The 16,137-nt window shown below is 49.0% G+C and overlaps 2 long non-coding RNA genes across 3 annotated transcripts; one reads left to right on the top strand and one right to left on the bottom strand.

Moving 5' to 3' along the window:
* Positions 1–1,495: 1,495 nt before the first annotated feature.
* LOC148007177 (uncharacterized) lies at positions 1,496–4,991 on the top strand. 2 transcript variants are annotated; one of them, XR_015646246.1, is made up of 3 exons: positions 1,496–1,763; positions 3,245–3,767; positions 4,132–4,991. It is a non-coding gene; the product is annotated as an uncharacterized LOC148007177 (long non-coding RNA). The 2 variants fall into 2 exon arrangements; XR_015646245.1 differs by lacking the exon at positions 4,132–4,991 and having other exon boundaries at positions 3,245–4,009.
* Positions 4,992–6,790: 1,799 nt separating this feature from the next.
* Positions 6,791–14,032, bottom strand: LOC102550786 (uncharacterized). The gene is made up of 3 exons (XR_015646247.1): positions 13,903–14,032; positions 8,482–8,573; positions 6,791–7,624 (listed from the first exon to the last, which is right to left on the bottom strand). It is a non-coding gene; the product is annotated as an uncharacterized LOC102550786 (long non-coding RNA).
* Between the last annotated feature and the right edge of the window lie 2,105 nt (positions 14,033–16,137).

The following is a 16,137-nucleotide window of genomic DNA, read 5'->3' as shown; positions in this document are numbered from 1 at the left end:
ACCTGGACCAGGTTCAATGGAAGCAGAGGGATGAGACTCTGTCATGCTGGCTCCAAGGCTTATGACCTCTGAAGGGCAATGGCTTGTCCTGAGCATCCTCCATGGACCGCTTGAAACTCTACCTCTTGGGTTTCTCTGCTGCTTCCCTGCTGGACATTGTTCAAACGGCTTACCGTGTGGCTTCTCTCAGCAGGTGTAAGCTGGAAACATGCCCAGGTGTGTGCCTCGTGCTGTCAAGGGCTTCTGGGAAATTTTCAGAGATGGTGAATTGTGGAGCCTTAACTCCTCTGCGGAGACCAGCAGAGTCTGGTGTGCATGGTTCCTGGTCTAAGTGGTCTCTGGTGTCATTCCCAGAAAAGGCTGTTGGGAAGTACCAACTAACAGCCAACGTGGTCCTTTTATGTTGTTGTCTGCAAAACGCATCTTGTTTTCTTTTGTATTTCTCCTTTTTTCTTGAGCAAAAAATGGAGAAATTCGGATCACCCTTTAGCCAGACTGACTTCAAATTCACAATCATCCTTTTGTCTCTGCCCCCTAGGCATTAGGATTATAGGCATAAGCTACCACACTAGCAAGCTACCTTGCTTTCTAAGGAGAGTCTAGGTCAGCTCCTTAACTGAATGCACAACCTTCATTTCTTAAAAAAAAACAAAAACAAAAAAAAAACTATTATAAAAATATTGCAAGTTTAAAAAAAAAGTGTATGCTGAAAATATCCTGACCCCAAAGCAATACCAGTCAGCAAACTTCTATCTGGTCAGAACAGATTTCAGAAGGGGGTGCAGAAGTTCACACTGGCTCGACACGGACTTTCAGTAGCGAGTTTATTTTTATGTGCTTCCCACCACACTCACACCTCGTCTACAACTCTTGTTCGTTACCTGCATTCAGCCCTTCCTCATCTCCTAATATTTAGCTCTCCCTTTCCTCTTTTCTATTTGCCATGTTCTTAACTCCACCATCCCCAGACAGCCCCCGAGGAGCTATTTCTAGCCTGGCTTTTTTTTTCTCTTTGGAAAGGGAAGCCAGGGTGAGACCCAAGCCACATGTCTCTATGGTGTTGAAAGGTGCAGGTGGACCATGATTCACTAGGCTGTAGTTTTTTTACCCATGATGGGAGCGTCACAGTGGCATGAAGGTTCCCCAGACCCCAGGTCCCATTTCCACATCATTGGGACCCACCTGCTTTCTATGTGGCTGAGGGTGACTCTGGCACAGGAGTGTTTCCCTCAAACAGACACCCACCACCTCTCATTTTTTACTCTCACCTCATTAGGCTTTTATGTCCGAGAGGACACAGTCTAAAGTGTCTCTAAGTGTCCCTCCCACATGGTGTGAGACAGCTGTTGCCCCATGGGTCCATGACTCAGGCCTCATGGCCCTTACAGAAGCCTCAGCTGCCACCTCTCCAGTCTGCAGCCCAGAAGCTCTGTGTGGACACATGACCTTACTTAATTCTTGCACAGCACAGGGAGACTTTCCAACTCCCCGGCTCATACAAGGTTGTAGAACTGGGTCAGAGCAGAGCAGAAGCTGTAGCTGCCCCTGGGCACCATCGTACAGACCTTGTCCTATGTGCCTGGCTCTCAGTTTAGGGTAGACGGTGTTGGGAGCTTCATATTTTCCCATTAGCAGAATTCAGAAACCGGTTCTGAGCCATGAGTGGTGCAGGATTGGAAGGACTTCAGCTGTCTCCAGAGAGCATCGATCGCCCACAAGAAAGTATGACCTTTCTCTGTCACGCAGGGGCCATAGGATCCCAGGTACGTTTTCAGGATAGATGGTCCATTGAGAGGCATGGAAAGACCATGGATCCCCATGGTGCCACACACAAAGAGCTTTCAAACAGCCAAACTCAGAAGGGTGGACACTGCTTGGGCCGGGCGCCCCCTCGGCGCCCCAAGAGGCTCCCTCCTGGCCCTCCCCACTGTAGCACAGCTGCCAGCCTTTGATCTAAATCCCTGCTGGACTCAGCTGTGCTGGCCGGCTCCTTCTGCATGGTGTCCTGTTGCCACCCCGGGCGGTCAGCCCTGCGTCCTCTTCTCCCCCCAGGGCCCTTTGAGTGAAGACAACACATGCAGGGTTTGCTTACCTTCCTGGGGTGAGAGCAGCCAATCCTGGGAACATGGACTGTGCCATCTGACCTAGGGACTGCTGATTTACCTCCCACCTGGGGCTGATGGCTTACACAGAGGTGGCCACAACTCACCAGCTGTCACCCTCCCTGACCCCTCCCCCACTCGCTCTCAGATGCCTGTGTATTTGGCCCTGTTCCCTGGGGATTTCTTCAAAACCATGCAGGCTGGAGTGGAAATAGCAAGTGGGTCTGTGTGTTGGGGTTGTGGTATGGCTATATGTGTGACGGGGCTGTGTGTTAGTGTGAATGGGCCTGTATATGATAGGGCTATGCTTATGATGGGCTCTATGTGTGTGTGTGTGTGTGTGTGTGAAAGAGAGAGAAGACTTGTGTTGTATGTGTAAGAGCCTCTCGCTCTCTCTCTCTCTCTCTCTCTCTGTGTGTGTGTGTGTGTGTGTGTGTGTGTGTATGGCCTGTGTTGACAGGCTATATGAGCATAGGCTATGTCTGCGAAGGGTTATGTGTGAAATAGGCAGAGCTATGTGATCTGAGGTTTTAGTGCTGGCCAGGAATTCAAAAAAGGAAATCTCTCTCCAGCTTGCCGTGAGTGTTGAGACTCTTCAGTGAGAAGCTATTCCTGAGAAACTGGAACCCAGACAACCACCGTCCTTTGGCTTAGTGGAGAAGAGTTCTGGAACTCATTTACAAGGGCCTGAATGTGTGACAGGCTTGTGTGTGTGTGCGCGCATACGTGTGTGTGTGTGTGTGTGTGTGTGTGTGTGTGTGTGGTGTGAAAGAGTGAGACAGAGAGACAGACAGAGAGACAGAGACAGAGACAGAGACACACAGAGAGATTCATCTTAGACACTTGTGGGGCCTGTTACTTCATCCTTTAGCCATCCTATCGGTGAAGACTGATGCAGCCCGTATAAGAGCATGTCCACGGCCCCACACACAGACTGAAGACCAGAAATCTTGGAATATCTGTCTCCCCAGTGACGTTAAGACACCTCTGCAGCTCCGAATAGAGCTTATAGAAAAAGGAGGGTCCTATGTTTATCCCAGAAAGTCTTCAGTGATGGTTGTTTTGAACTTGTGAAACAATTACAAGTTTTTTTTTCACCCAGTTACAAAATACTTCCTATTTTATTTCACTGATCTTTCCAGTTGTCCAGAACCAGTGAGACCACCTAGTACTGGTGAGTATGAACTTAAACAGCAGGCGTGGAAGGCAGAACACTGAGACGACCTTTCAAGATGAGAGAGAAGAACCTTCACAATTCCCTTGTCTCACGTTCACACGATGAAACTACAGATCGTGTGCCTCTTCCACACGCACTGCGGAAAGGCAAGGAGACTGAAAGGAAGCTTCAAGGCCACTGTAGGGTCTGACATAATGTGTTGATCCCCCTTGAGGAGCAGAAGAGAGCCTTCCCCAGAGTATACACCAACTCCACAGTGTCTGTCACTCTACAACAAACATGACTGACTGTAGCTTGTCTACACCCGGAGGCTATGCTACTGAGGTACCGAGAAAACATGCATGCTGTTTGCACAGTAAAAAGGACGCCCATCATTTCCTTGTGAGTAGAATGTAAATGGAAAGACTCATTTTGACATGTTCGGATTTGACTGACAATAGACCAGTGCAGAGTTCAGAGTGAGCCACCAGCTGCATGTGGGACAGCAGGTGAGGCAGGGCTTCAAGGCCACATTTCTGGGTTTGGCTGCTTTTCATGCCTCCACTTGCTTAGTGAGCCTTTGATACAACTTTAAACGGAACGCAACATGATGTGGGTTTTTTTTTTTTTCTGTTGATGGTTTTCCTGGCGCTCCAGCTGTAGTTAAATGGCTACAGCAGAAGATCTGACAGATGGAAATGCTACTTCATCCGACTGAGTATTTATTATTCATAAAGTTAATTTCCATTAATTAATCATCTTTGTGTCTCTCAAGAAGGTACCGTCACCAAGTAGGAGCCACTTTTCCTTGAGTGGAAGGGTGGCTAAGGGAAACCTTGGGCTTAACCGAGGTTACCTCTGTTTCTTCCCCAGCTTTCCTGGATTCCAACACGGCGTTCATTCACCAGTTCACTGAACTTCAACTTCCCTGCAAGTATCCACAGGCCTGGATTCTCAGGATCACTATGTTGACTGCACTGAAAACCATCTTCACAGTGGGGTCCATGATCTTCAAAAGGGCCTGCTGCCTGCTTGAGACTGCTCCCCATGGAGCACACAAAAAGATATCTGGGTCCATGGCCTTTGCCAGCCACAGGCAGCTGTGACAGCCACCCCTTCTTCCTGGGCCCTGTCCTGGTTTTGAACTGACCTCATTAAGAGGACACTGCGACCATGCTTCTGTCTAAAACACTGTGGTGCCAGGAAAGGGATAACCCAAGTCTAAACCACTTTACTTGGGTCTGTTTTCCTTCAGACACCTTCTGTGCTCACTCCACCTGAGCCTTACTTCTTTCTGGAACCTTCTTATACTTTTCCTTGTGGGACCCAAAAGCTCTCCAGGGCACCTGTGACACACCTTCGTTCTTGTCCCTCTACACTGACTTTCCCTCCATACTCACCTCTAGCCGAGATCTTTCCCTTCCTCTTGGTCCTTTCCAGACCCTGGAACAGTGCCTGACACAGCACCACTTTTAAATGTTTACTGAATGAAAGGAAGAAGGAGGGGGAGGAAGGGCAGAATTAGGCTCTCGGGGTTAATCGCCATTTCCGACACACATGCTAACAGGACTGCCTCCAGGGCAGCGTGTCACTCATTACACATCCTGAACCTTTGCAAGCCCACGCCACGTCATCTGCCTATTCACAGCCCAGCGTTTCCAGGCACCTCCACACCCAAAAGGGCACAGCCAGCATTTTCCTCTTCTGAAGGAAGTATTCACAATCAGCAAAGCAAACAGAAAAAAAAAAAAAGCAGCTTCGGGGCCATGGAGGGGATGGTAGCGCTCACACCAGCTGTAAGTCATGCTGTTCATTGTGAGTGACAGACTAGGTAGACAAAGGCTGCCTGACCATAACCTATTAACAGATGAATCTACCTGAATGTTAGGCTTTCCTGGATGGGTGGGCAACTGAGCCCTCGGACCTCAGCAGGCACCACAGTGAAGTCACAAGGAGCCTCCCTTCTGGTAACTCTCCCACAGCAGCTTACAGGAAGAGACCACATGAGTTCTAGGGAGGACATGATACCCAGACAACATAAGGGTCCACAACAAACTGATGGCCGACTCTACCGCCTCTCACCCAGAACCTCAAAGAGCTTTGTAGAAACTGGTTAGCCCACAGATATCCCTAAAGGCAGTTGAAGGCCTTGGGGCCCACTTCCCAGATAGAGAAATCAAGGTAAAAAGGGTGCGGTGGCACCCGTTCTTCTTCTTTCTGGAGAATTTGGGGGTTCCATGTTTCTACTATGACAGCATCAGTGTATGGGTACCACAGGGCGTGATGTCTTGGGAGAGAAAACTGCTTCTATAGACCACGGCCTTTCAGGGCCTCGCCTGCCTCAGATCTCTGAGCCAGGTGGGTGTAACCGGGTGGGCGTCTAGCCTGGGTCCTGTTAGGAGTAACTTGGGGGCCTCATTATCTTCCCCACGATTGGAATTTTCTGGGGGCGGGGTGGAGGGAAGGTCAGAAGATCAGGCATACTTAGAATTTGAGGTTGAAACCTACCTTAAACTGGTCCTTGAGCTCTCGAGAGCCACGTGCAGATTGTTTGGGGGCGTTGTGACCCCCAGAACCAAAAAGCCTGGGTATTCCTCTGTCGTTCCCCTCTGTCATTGCTTGGAAGGAAGTCACCTCACACTCTGCTGGAGGTCACTGCTCAGGAATTATGTTCAGGGGAGACCAGGGGAGAGCTCAGAGGAAATGGCAGTCGTATCCCCCCTGCCCCCACACCTGCCCCCCAAAGGCTTCTGGTTCCAGTGTGCAGGCCATTAGTGACTAGACCTGAATTGGACCTCCCCTCAGCCGGCGAGGAAGTGGGTGGAACCTTAGACCCTCAGACTGATCCAATCCCTGAGCTTGAAGGCACCGGAGCTCATGACTGGTCTACGTTGGTCTCCTCAGATTCTGCTTCCTTTCTGGAAAAGGTGGTGTCGGTAGTCATTAGAGAGAATAAAAAGGCTGGCTGTGTCCCGCAAAGCTCTGGCTGAGAGGGATCATCTCTAAGGGATCTCTCTTTCCAGACAGCACGATGCTGTTTAGAGGCCAATGGACCCTCTATGAAGATTTCTGGTTTGAGAATCTTCTCGCTCTATTTGATGGACTCTGTTGTTTGCCTGAAGAGTACATGGCCTCTGCTTTCCTGACCAAGCCAGACAGATGCAGTTTCTTCTCCACACATACCTAGGCCAACATGGAGGTTGGGGTAGGAGGCAGGGGGATTCCCAGCACCTGCAGGGAGGTCCTCCGCAGTATTTGCCCTCATCTGTAGCTTCTACTGAGCAAAGCTACCCAGGAAAGGTTTCCAGTGTGCATGGGATATCTGGGTGTGTGTAGTTGTATGAATCTGTTCATGTACACACCATGCATAAGCCCAGTTGTGATGTAGACATACTGGCATAAAAATCCCTATTCAATGAAGCACAGAATGAGAAGGGACATGCATGGCCTATCTTCTCCCTCCTGCCACAGGGCTTGTAACATGTTGCTCTTGGGAGTAAGATGCCATAAAAGCTAAGTGTGCAAGACAAATGGGTTTTGAGGGCCAACAGATGTTTAATCTTTCAGAAATGTCAACTCTAAGGCCCAGTCACCCATTCAGAGACCAAGGCCTAGAATTTTTGCAAGTCACAGAAATGGATGCCGAGGGAACCTACACTTTGTTGAGTGCTCACGGCCTTGGGATTGGGTCTTTCTTCTCTGGGACCGTGTTCCGTCCGATCCTCCCTGACCAAGCTATCACTTCTGTGATAAAGAGTCCCTAGAAACTCAGAACAACAACACAATCTAACACTCAGCTGAATGTGGTAACACATGTCTGGAACCTCAGCATCTGGGAGACTTCGGATGCGAACAGGCTCGAGAGTGAAACTGTTTCAAAAACATGTGACAGGACATCTCCCAGGAGATTGTTGCTGTCTGGATTTTGATTCGGTTGCTTTTCATGCATGGTGGCCAGAAGTCACTGCTCTACCTCTGAACACAGGTGATACAAAGAACGTGTGAAGTACTGCTAGTGGTGGTGGCCGTGCAACATGATAGGACCGAGAGAACACAGGCCCTCCGGGGACGGCCATCTCTCTGGTTAATTCTCTGAATTCCCGCATCACAGTCGGACCGCCTTCTTCCCCTGACCACACATCCAGTGCTTCTGTGCCGTTACTGTTTTACGTCAGTTAAAGTACATCAAGAGCTAAGTTCATGGTAGAGAGAGGGATTCGGTAGCCTTTTCTACAAACAGCAGGTAAGGATGTTAGGAAGCGGCTTCATTAAACTTGACAAGATAGATGGCAGAGTTGGGGACTCACGGGTCCTCATAGCCAGGACAGTCTGGAAAGCAGCTAAGCTCTTCTTTTTCTCTGTGGCCCTGGTAGCATGGAGAGAGAGATTAGGTGCCTGTCACTAGATGAATGGTCCCCAGGTACACCCTTGGAGAGCTGTGATTATAGGCATTAGTTAGTCTTACTTATGGCAGACAAAACAGACACACATAATCACATCTCCTGCCACCCCCCCACACACATACAACATGCCATCCAACAGCAAGAACGTGCCAGTATAACCAAGAGAAGTACAACCATACCACACAGCAACTTGGGCACCTCCACGTCCGTCACTGACCAGGGTACCCCGTCACCAGCATAAGTGCTCTATGGCCCTTCTGAAATATGCTTCTGGTATGACCCTGTATTCTGTGTCTCGTGTGCCTAGGGGCTTCCTGGCAGATGTCTTTCTATCCTTCTGTCTATTGCTTGGTCCTCTTCCTCAGGACTCATACACCTTGATTCAGGTTCCCGGGCCTAGGCGCAGCCCAGAGAGCCTGGGACAAAGCCTTTGTGTCAGTGCCTTTGTGTGGCCACATGTTGCTTGAAAGTATTCTGGTTTGAGGGAACAATGGCCCCACCTGCTGCCCATGCACGGGGCCTCCAGAACCTCATTATCCTCCTGGCCCCAGCCTGGGGATTGTGATCACCTGGTGTCCTTGTCCGTGAGACAAGAAGGTCAGAGTCTGAAAAGCGGCAGCCATATCCTGTAGACCTGCCTGTGGCCTTGGCTCCTCCATGTCTCTCTGTGTTCTGAAGCCACACTGCTGGCTCTGGTGTGGTCACCAGAGCTTAATTGTCCTCAGACACTGTGGAGTGCTGATGTGTCATTTGATTCCACTCATTGTCTCAGAATTGGAAACACTTGTTTTCCCAGAAGGCAAAGGAACCCTAAACTCACCTTCTTGAGAGAACATTTCCTATGGCCTTTGCTGATGCTCCCACCTACGGCTCCCCCAAGGCTGCCCGGCATCTTTCCCAGTGAAGCAGGTTCTGGAATAGGGATGACAGGTAGAAGGAAAAGTCAAGGGAGAATGGAAGGGAAGGGAGGGCCAGGCATATGGGGCTTCCCAAGACCCAGGACAGGGTTTTTATTTATAAAGCTAGACTGCCATTCCCAGGACTCAGAGAGCAATGTGGGAGGTGAGGCTCTGCAGCCGACAGACTTTGGGAACCTGGGATATGGCCCATGCAGAAACAGAAGGTGAAATGGGTCTTTAGGATGCACTGGGTGAATGAGAACGACCTGTGCTGAGAGCTGACAACCTGGGTATCGAGGACCAATACTGAACTATACCTGAGGCTCTGTGCAATACCACGGAGATGCTGTGTACACAGGCTGCCCACTGTGCAATAAGAATACTTCCCCTAGGGTTGTTCTAGCTTAAAAAGAACCAGACTTTCCAGCATCCAGCATGCAGCCTGGCATTCAGAAAACCTCATATTAATTTCCATTGTTTCTCTGTTTTGCCTGTCATCGGACCCTAAGTATCCTAGGCGCCACACCATCCTCATCCCAGACCACACCCTAGAAATAATGACCTAGTCCAGGGTCACAACTCAGGCAAAGGCAAAGCTCAACTACATCAATAATGTCTGGTGCGTGACAGTCCACTACTCCCACAGACAAGGTCCCAGATCTATCCATGCATTGAATGGTGTACAGATCTCCCAGGATGAGCACGAAGCTCATGACAGAGGCCTTGCAGCCTGCTCCCCACAGAGACACTATATTCAGAGTTCCTTGAAGAATGGATGTGGTGCTCCAGTCCTATAGAGGGTCTCAGCTTTGTCCCTTCTGCAACAGTCTCTGAGGCTCACTGCTTTCTGAGACCAGAGTCGGCAGCACGTTATCTTCCACATGCTCTCCCCACTCCATCTCCTTGAGGCTGCAGACTCCAGGAGAGCCTTGAATCCAACGATTAAAGTAGAACAGCCCAGGCCCTCTAGGAGGCCCACATTTCTCACAATCATTACTTTGTAAGATTTGAACAAATGCTTCTCTTTTGTTGACGTCAGTGAGTGGGCTTTCTTAAATTTTATTACAAGGGTCACCATGGTTTCAGCAAGGAGAATAAGAAGAGAGACGAAGAGGAGGTTCTGAGATCTCAGCTCGTATGTGGTAAGAAGCTACTGATCTCCACACACCAATGATGATGACTGGCTCACCTGCTACCCTATGGGACCAATGTGCCTGGGTTGACTTCAAGGAGTAGCAATGACTAAGAACAACTTTCTGGTAGCATTTTAAATCTCAAAATATGTTACAGAGGATTTTGGATCTGACTTCCCATCCCTCTCAGAGTCAAGCAGACCAGTGTAACTCTCAAGACTATTCACACCTACATGGGGAGGCAGGAAGATTTCAGCCGTAAAGGGTTTGGGCTTCGGGGTAGCAACCTCCAGCAAACTGTGTGAGAATATAGCAGGCTCATGTTTTCACACCTCTGAAATGTGTGCTAGGGACAGAACGGAAGAAAATATGCTTTCTTGGTAGTAACTCTTACACTATTGACTGTGGAAGCCATCCCTCTCCAGGATGTCTACTATAACAGACACAGGTCCTGCTGCAAGTATAACACATGTTTCCAGCCTGTGTGTGGCAGGGCTCAGAACTCAAACTACCAATAATGTTGAGGCAGCTACACAGGAGGCCTCTAGACATTCTTAGGAGCAGATGGCATAGTCTACCCTCTTGTCCAGAATAGCCCCAAGGCATTGGCCACCCATGATCAGGGTCACAGAGACAACACAGGGCAAGACAGAATCCCACACTCTCCCAGTCATTGGGTGGAGATTCTACAGTGCTGCAAGTCGTGATCAGGGTGAATGTCAAGAATGAACCTGCTTCAGGCTCCCAGATGCAGAGGTCCATGGAGGAGCCTTTGCCCAAAGTATCCATCGACCAGCAGCCAGGGCCCAGCTTTTGCGAAGGATGACTGGGAAGCTCCAGGCAGTCCTTATTAGGGAATGTAGGTTAATGAGAGTAGTTTCTTTTGGTTTGCGATGATGAAGTTGGGTTCAGGCATACACAGGAAGCTGACAAAGCATTGTTTATCCTCAGTCACTATGTTAATCACCTTAAATATTTCAGTTGGCACTGAACTACCCATCTCCTACTAAAGGGAAACAAGATAGTCTGGAGCATTGAGTTGACTATGAGAGTGTTCCTGGGAGAACCTTATGGTGATGGTGAATGAATGGGGACCATTGGCCCTCACCCCGGATGGCTCCATCCAATGGATCTGGGACTGGGCAGAACAAAAAGGCAGAGGCAGAGGGCTTTATCCTCTTTCTAGAACTAGAGCACCTCCTCCTCTCTTCCTCTTCAGACTCCATGCTGCCCACCTTTGGAACCAGTATGCCAGTATTGTTCTTAGCTTCCAGGCTTGGTTCTGTGGTCGTCAGTCTTGGATTGAGGCAGTCTTACTAGTTGCCCTGGTTTTATGGCTGACAGAAAGCCTAAGGTAGGACTTCTCAGCTTCTGCCCACACGAACCAAATGCCCCAGCAAGTCTTCTTTCTAGCGCCATGTCTGCTATGGCTGCAGACTCTCTGGAGACCCTGACTGACCCAGGGATTGTTAGAAGTTCCTGAGAGGCCATCCATCCAAGGGTAATAATGAGGGTTGTTGGAGGATAAGCATCTAATGACAAGTAGTTCTTGCTGGAGAATTCAGGGTTGACAATAAGTATTTTTAGACCAAACACTTCCTACTGGATGATCCAGTGAGTTGTCCCTTGCTGGGATCCAGGCTACTGACAGCCATTCTCGGGAGGGCCAGAGCTATTGAAAGAGGCTTTTTATTGGCTGATTGGGGTTATTTGAACGAGAATGGTCTCCCATAGGCTCACGTGTTTGAATTCTTGATCTTCATTGGTGGAACAGTTTGGGGGAAGATTAGGAAGTGTGGCCTTGTTGGAGGAATTGTGTCACAGAATGGGTTTTGTGGCTCCAAAAGCCTCCTGCTATTCCTACTTCTATCTCTGTCTCCTACTTGTGGACCAAGTTGTGAGCTCTCAGCTATTCCTGTCAACACGCCTTTGCTCCGATGGACTCTAACCCTCTGAAACCATAATTGATTAACCATGTTCTTTTATATGTTACTCTGGTCATGGTATTTATTGCAGCAATAGAAAAGTAACTAGGACGTTGACTTAGGAAGTACATAGGTATGCTTGGGCATGTAGATGGTGAACTAGGAGTTTCCATTTTAGAAGCTGTGGGGTAGTGGGACTGTTTCTTTTTGGGTGATCTAAGTTTGAACAGAAGTTTCTATGAAGGACATATGGCTGTGATTGGTTGTTTCTATTGGGAACACGGGGCTGTGACGGGTATTTGCATCAAGGGTTCTTGTACTAATACTCTGTATTTTTGTTGTTAGTTCTAATTTCCCATTCTAAAAACCTTCTCATTAAAGACTGCAAGAAACTACGAATTGAGTGACCCTTTTTCTGGCTTCAGAAGTTAAACACAACCTCTGGGTGAGACTGCTGTATGCCTAGGAGCCCAGACTTGTTCTGTTCCGGTGTTTTTATGTTTTATGTTCAGGACCCTCATACACAGTCAGAAGTTAGTATCAAGGAAGTCATTCAAGGGATCCAGAGCCAGGCATTGCGAGTAGCATTTTCAGAGGTTGAATAGGACATCCTTGCTAGTGCCTACTCCCATAGAGAGCTAAGTCATGTATGGAGCAAAACTCACAGAGGATGTGAGGAAGGATGTCTTCCCGACCCCAGAAAAGTCCAGCTTCCTATGAGAGACAGCTTCCTAAGTGGGATGAAGAGAATCACAGAGGGCAAGCCAAGGACCTCTTGGATTTGTGGATGATGCTTACCACATCTTCAGGGTTGAACAGACTTGTTGTGCTGAGGAATGACCAAGATCTCACTGCTCCCATTTGGGCCTCTCTTGTCTGAAGCCAGTACAACCTAAGGTCAGGACTCTAAGAAGGACCTCGTTGCCATAGAACCAAACACTTAAGAAGACATGCTTTAGGGTGGAAGAGACAAGTTCTACCGAACCTGACGACCATCACACCCACTTGTGTGATGCTCAGTGAGTATGGGAGTGAATTCACAGGTGATTCTCCTTAGAGGAGTGGAACCGGTGCCACACAGTGCTGGCTGTCAGAGGTGTGTAACAGTTGCCTGCTGGAGACGGAGCCCCAGACAGGTGGTTGTAAATGTGTAGGGCTCAAGTCCTTGCGCAGTAAGGCGCCCAGGGTCGGTGCCCCAGAGCAGCCGTTAATCACACGCTGTAGCTCCCAAGAAGCAGGCAGATGGCTCTGAACAACAAAACCTCATTAACCAGCAAGGACGTCTCTGTTCCCACAGAGGAGGGGCCGGGGAGGCTGGTGGGGCCTCCCTTCAGTTTACAGGCTTAGGCACAGTATATGAGGAACAGAGGGAGAAGAGGCCACACCCACCCAAGCTCTCCAGGTTGGCTTCTGAGAGTTAATCCAGGACAAAGCACCATGAACAACACTAGCCAAGCCACAGGGTTTTAGGATGTCTCCACATCCTCTGTTCTGGAGGAGGAGGAAACGGTAATCCCTCCAGCACAGGGTTTAGTTGCCCTGGAGTCAGAAGGCACCAGACTGTAGTCAACACAGACCAGGAAAGGGTTTTATCACAAGCTGGCATGCTGCAGTCCCCAGGATTCTTTTAGAAAATCATGCCGCAGGTTTGTATTAGTTTGGAAACCATTTGTTCTCACTGGACTTAGAGGAATGCTAAAACCTCCAGTGGGAGTGTTTGCAAAACTCCGTGAGCCCCTTTCCTGACAATGAAGCTAATCACCTGCATGCTCATTGAAGAACAAGAATACCAACTGCCTCTTGTATCAGCACAAGGCACACAAACCAACACTAGCACATGCCCATTACACAAAGTTGCTGAGGAATTGTGGGATATGTCAGAATGATCTGCTAGGATCCTTAGCCAGGGAGGGACCCAGTTACTTCCCATCTACTCAATGGCATCATCTCTAGCCACACAAGGAATGAGATAGGCCAGTGTTCAAGCTTCTGCCCTCTGAGGCTCCATGAAGGTTCCTCGCTAAGGTTCCAATGGGTGCTGTGAGCAGAGACAACTAAAAGGTGTGCTGGCATCTGCTTACCGCTCACCTCCCAGGTCTTCCACTGACCCTTTCTCTCCCACGCCTCTCACCTATACTTGCTTCCACCCACCACACATCAGTGTCAGAGTGCCTGGGTACAGGGATGTGGTTGAGACCAGACAAGGCTTCGAGGAGGAAACAAAAGACAAGGCTTACACAATGGGATGCAGGCAGAGAAGTGAGAGCCCATGGTGGCTGCTTACCTGCAAGGTGATGATCTGGCCCAAAGCCTTTTGCAAGGCAGATACTCTTGGCAGTGGACAGGAAGAAGGCAGCTTCTCGTGCCTACTAACAGACTTAGGAAACATGTTTCCAGAGGCTGAGATAAAGGTCAGGTAAACAGACCTTTGGCAGGTAAACAGAGACACTCCTCCCCCACCCGTGGCATGGAAATTGGTAACATAAATATGAATTGAATTCCATCAGTCAAGTCTAACACACCACTTCTTCCTTGTTTTCAGAAGAAAACGTAACAAATGGGTGTGGGGGTGGTGGGGGTGGAGGGGTGAGCAAAGTCACTAGCTCTCTGCTACACCCACTTTGACAGTGGCTGCTCTGGGGTCCCTGTGCACACATCAGCTCTCTGGGTGACCTTCCTGACCCTACGCTGTGGCTCCCCCACCCTTCCCTGTCCCGTGGTCTGCAAGGGCACAGCTGGGAGCATTCCTCCCGCAGCCCCAGTGTCCTGTTGCAGACCATCACATGCTTCTCCCTCGCATTCTGATGCTCACACCTTACACCCAGGAGACCATCTGCCGCTGAGGCCACAAGGCAGATGTGTAGCAGGAGGATGAAGCTGGGAGCCCAGAGAGCCAGAAGCCCACCAGGACTCCTGTGTGGCATTCACACTGCAGGGTGACAATCAGTAAATCTTTCTCACCATGTCACTTGCTCAAGGTTCAGTCTGGGTCCTATGTCTCCCTCCACCATCGGGGGGGATGCTAGACCTCAGGGATTCTCTAAACCAGGGGTAGCATCCACATCTGTTGCTCCTTGAGCTAATGCTTTGAAGAAAAGGCGGTATCTCATAGAAATCGACTGGTTAATGGATGGCCAAGTGGGAACATGTTTACTGACTTCCTCTGCTTCTTTGTGTATAACTCTTTGCCTGCCTACACCCTGAATTTAAAGGTTCAATAGCGATCTCTCTATTAGTCGAAGTCTCTGGTCAGTGCCTCCTTTGTCTCTTGTGACATCAAGCATTCAATCTGTTTTTTTGTTTGTTTGTTTGTTTGTTTGTTTTAGGAAGATCTATTTCTCTTCAGATCTATATCCATGTGACAAAATACTTAAGAAAATCACCTCAAAGAGAGAAAATTAATTTCGGCTTACAGTTTCAGAGGTTTCGGGCTACAGTCAACTGATTCCATGGATTTGGGGTCTGTGTATCATGGTGGATAGGCCTGGCAGAGCAGCAGGAAGCAGGCAAGGTGACAAGTATTTGAGACACACACTTGAAAGGCCCAGCTCCTGTGACATACCTCTACCCACTAGGACCACCTCCCAGTTTCCACCAGCTCCAAAGGCCAGCAAATGGTAAATCCATCTATACATTAACCCCCTAGTGAAGTCAGAGTACTCCTGATCCATTCCCCTTCTAAGACCCCATCTGCTGGAAGCCAAGCCTTTAATATAAACCTTGAGAAATATTTTAGATTTGAACCATTACAGTATCTTTCAAAATTTATATACTCAAACTCACTTAAGGAAGAAACGATGTGTAGGATCCTGGTGAGGGGGGCATTTATTTAATTCCTGTTGGACATTCTGATATGTTTTGTAAAACCCAGTAGGATGTGGCTGAAGGGGGTGCCGAGACAGGCCTGTGCTGAGGCTCCCCCCCACCTTGAGGTACTAGCCATTGGGGACATGAGAAGGGGGTGAGAAGGGAATAGAGGTAGAGAAAGAGAAAGGGAGAGGACAGAGCAAGAGCAAGAGAGGGAGGGGAGGGGCAGGTGAGGGGAGAGACAGAGAGAGAGAGAGAGAGAGAGAGAGAGAGAGAGAGAGAGAGAGAGAGCAAACAACCCCTTTTATAGCAGGACAGACTCTACCTGGCTGTTGCTAGGTAACCGTTGGGTGGAGTCTAGAAAAAAATGCTAACAAATTCCTTATCGATGCCTGGATGACAAATGTGTGCTCTCCTCACAGCAGCACGTCTTCATGTTGCCTCTGACAGAAAGTAATGCAGCGTTGCCTGGAATCTCCCTAAGGTCATCCCCCTGAAGTTGTGACCTGCTGGTAGGTGCCCTCAGCACCCTTCCCTCCATGCTCTGGTGTCAGGACATAGGATGAGAGAGACATCTATTTTGCCATTTGTATCTCTTAAATATCATCAAGTGGCATAGTAGAAAGGCATAGCATGTCTTCGAATCTCTGTGGGGAGGGCAGCATCGCATAAAGTCACAGAGAATTCTCCAAGTTACCCACTCTGGCAAGGA

The sequence above is a fragment of the Rattus norvegicus genome, chromosome 1 (assembly GCF_021556685.1).
Source record: "Rattus norvegicus strain SHRSP/BbbUtx chromosome 1, alternate assembly SHRSP_T2T, whole genome shotgun sequence".
Taxonomy (NCBI): domain Eukaryota; kingdom Metazoa; phylum Chordata; class Mammalia; order Rodentia; family Muridae; genus Rattus; species Rattus norvegicus.
This window is presented reverse-complemented; position numbering and strand designations above follow the sequence as displayed.